This window comes from Eumetopias jubatus, unplaced genomic scaffold (assembly GCF_037043125.1).
Source record: "Eumetopias jubatus isolate StellerSeaLion01/CBP00866 unplaced genomic scaffold, mEumJub1_p1.0 scaffold_7, whole genome shotgun sequence".
Taxonomy (NCBI): domain Eukaryota; kingdom Metazoa; phylum Chordata; class Mammalia; order Carnivora; family Otariidae; genus Eumetopias; species Eumetopias jubatus.
In genome coordinates, this window is record NW_028274813.1 from 114,064,532 (window position 1) to 114,068,297 (window position 3,766).

The following is a 3,766-nucleotide window of genomic DNA, read 5'->3' on the forward strand; positions in this document are numbered from 1 at the left end:
TGGTCTCAGAGAGGGGAACTCCTCAGGACAGATGCTCTGCTTGACCTATCATCCCAGAGCCTGGCATAGAGAAGTGGACAGTGGGTATGTGGTGAGTGAGTGAAGGAAGGAAGAAAGAAAGGAAGGAAGGAAGGAAGGAAGGAAGGAAGGAAGGAAGGAAGGAAAGAAGGAAGGGCCAATCTTGATAAAGGTGACTTCCTAGGACCTTTCCCCAACGGGTGGAAGCATTTCCCCTTTTAGCAGCCCCCTGGGCAGGGATCCAAGGCTAAGAGGTGGGGTGGGTACAAAGTTCAGTGTTTTCACACTGGGGCTTGCAGTGTGTCTGGGCGTGGTCAGGCTGCTGTGGGTGCTGCAAGGAGGGCCAGTCTCAGGAAGAGCTCATTCCTGAAATCCCTCCAGGATCCCCCAGGGCCCTAGAGCACCCTTGCCCCCAGTCACGGCTATGTGGTCCAGGAGGGCCCAGCTGATGGTGAAGGTCCACTGGGGCTTGTCTGTGACTGGCCACCTGGTCCAGCCCAAGGAGCTGACCCTGGTGCCTGTGTTCCTAGTCCCTCGGACCTTCTAAGGGAGACACTCACCTTTGATGTGGGGCTGTTCAACTGGCAGCCAGCTGCAGATGAGAGGGAAAGGTAAGGTGGGTCTTGGTGTTAGAAGCCAAAAACACATCCTGGCCAGAGGCTGAACTGGTTTTCCACTGCCGTCTGTGAAGCAAATGAATAGGGTCTTCAGCAAGTCCCAGGGTTCCTGGGTTCTCGTTGGGGTCCTCCCCTTATGGGCTCAATGGCTGGGCTCACCCTGTGCCTCCCCCAGCCTCACCCCCAGGCTGGGCCAGCGCTTTCAAGACCTTCCAGTTGGGGGCGCCTGGGTGGCTCAGTTGGTTAAGCGACTGCCTTCCGCTCAGGTCATGATCCTGGAGTCCTGGAATCGAGTTCCGCATCGGGCTCCCTGCTCGGCAGGGAGTCTGCTTCTCCCTCTGACCCTCTTCCCTCTCATGCTCTCTATCTCTCATTCTCTCTCTCTCAAATAAATAAATAAAATCTTAAAAAAAAAAAAAAAGACCTTCCAGTTGGGACCTCTGGCTTCCTCTCAGGCTGACAGGAGATCAGACAGATGTGGCCTGGGCTCCCCTGCTTGCCTCCAGCTCTCCACCTGTGGGGTTCTGACTCCTCTGCCCCAGGTAAGCCAGGAGAGCCTCACACAATGCTCTACCACCCCCCAGCCCCCCACCCCCCGCCGCCCACTGGCGTTCCGTGACTTCTAGTTTTTCTTCAGGTGCTTCTGTTGAATTTTCAAGACAGACTGTCATCTGCAAATACGAGTTTTTTCTTTTCCAACATTTATGCTAATGGTCTTCCCATGTTTTATTTATCTAGAATTAGAGTTTCTCAACACCAGCACGATTGACATTTTTGGCTAGATAATTCTTTGTTATGGGGGAATGTCCTGTGCCTTGTAGGATGTTTAGCAGCATCTCTGGCCTCTGTCTTCTGGATGCCAGCAGCACTCCCTAGTTGTAACAACTAAAAGTATCTCCAGACATTACCAAATACCCCTGAGAGGCAAAATCACCCCCACCTGAGAACCACTGGCCTAAGCATCTAGAATAATGTTGGATCATAGTAATGTTGGCACATGACTGCTACTGACTTTAATGGGAATAGTCTAGGATTGAAGTATATGAGTAGCTCCTGCTCAGGGCTAGTGTACTGTATCAAAGTTTAATTTGCAAAAAGTAAAAAACATGACTGTCACACAAATAATGAAAGAATGCGTGTCAAATATTTAATCAAGAGGGAATCAGTACGATGGTAAAGCAAGTTCAAGTAACATTTTGAGAAGAAGCATTTCTAGTGTGTGTCGAATTAGAAAGTCTGTTGATGTCTTACAGGGCGATAAAACTGTAATCTTTGGGGTTATCTTTTCTACTAGACAGAAATCTATAAGCTAACATATAACTTATCAGGTACATTTTCCTACATTAATTGTTTTCAAAGTGTAGTCCTCAAAGCCCAAGCATCAGCATCACCTGGGAACTTAAGGGAATTGCACATTTTCCTTTCCTATCCCAGATCTATTTAATTAGAAACTTTGAGGATGGGAAGCACCTCTGTCTCCCCACGCACTGTGGGTGATACAGATGCACTGTAAAGTCTGGGAACCACTGCTCTATAAATAGTCAAATAATCTCTATTTATGAAACAAATCTGTGAGACAATGCTTGAGTATGACATTAAAAGGACACACCACCCACCTTTTGGCCTTGTCTCCAGATTTAAATACTTTGTCTGATGTTAAGTCTCATATTTGTTCTTTCCTTTTTCAGATACTCTATCAATTTAAGGCAGTTTCCACCTATTCCCAATTTTTCTTTTTACTCCTTTTGAATAAAAAATGGTTTTCCAAGTCTATCAACAATGTTTTTTTCTTTAACCTATTAATATGATGAAACAGAAGTTGAACCAGACTTATAATTCTTACGATGAAGTTTTTCTTTGACATAGTGTAGTATGTTAACACACTGTTGACTTCAACATGCTGATGTTTATGATTTTTAAAAAGCTCTTTATAAATGAGATCAATTTTAGCATGAATTGGGAAGCTTTCTATCTTTTTCTATTTATGGAGCAGTTTAATTGCGATGGGTTCTGTCCTTTGAAAGCTTGAAAGGCTGCAACAATAATACCAGCTGGGACTGGTTTATGGGGGGTGGGATATGTAACTGAAAAGAGATCTCAAATTGTTCAATTTCTTCTTTGGTTATCAGTCTATTCTCTAGGATATTTTTGGTGCTGTTGCTGTTTTGTGTTTTGTTTTTACCTCTTTAAGTGAATATTGGAAACTTAGTTTTCCTAGTCCATCCTTTGCTCAAACTCACCAGTAAGCCGACTGAGACTTAAAACAACCTCTTTCTCCCATTCGATCGAGAAAAACTAAGATAAACATCTAATGTTGGTGAAGCCACAGGGAGAGTTCTGAGCATGTCAATTGTTACAGCCAATTGTAACTAAGGCAACTAACAGGAATTCATCAAAATGAAATAAAATACTCAGACACTCGAAGGAGCTATGCGGGTCACTGGTAATGTTTCCTTATATGGGTGCTGGGGACGTAGGCTGTACAGTTTTATGAAAATTCATTTAAGCTTTATACTTACAACATGTACATTTTTCTCTACGTGTATCATATTTCAGTAAATTTTTTTTAACGATTTTATTTATTTATTTAATTGACAGAGAGAGAGAGATACAGCGAGAGAGGGAACACAAGCAGGGGGAGGGTCAGAGGGAGAAGCAGACTCCCTGCTGAGCAAGGAGCCCCATGCTGGACTCGATCCCAGGACCCTGAGATTATGACCGGAGCTGAAGGCAGTCGCTTAACCAACTGAGCCACCCAGGCGCCCCTTCAGTAAAATTTTTAAATGCCTTTTGCCACAGCCTATAGCTATCTATAAGGGCTCGGCTTACTGGCGGGCAACAGGGAACGACCTGAACTCTCCTTCACAAGGGCATCATTCCAAGATCCAGAAAGGGCTCCGGACTCCTGCTCCCTTAAGTCGAACACATTCTATGGCTCCCCATCTCTTTTCTAGCTAAACCGCGTCCTGAGACCGGGGTGGAGCCGGTCACTTCCGGGAAGTGAGCGAGCTCATCACTCTCCCCCCGGAGCTCCCAGAGCGCCCATCGGCGCTCGCCCGGGCCCCGCCCCGCCCCGCCCCGCCCCGCCCCGCCCCGCCCGTGGAGGCACCGCCCACACCACGTGACCGCCG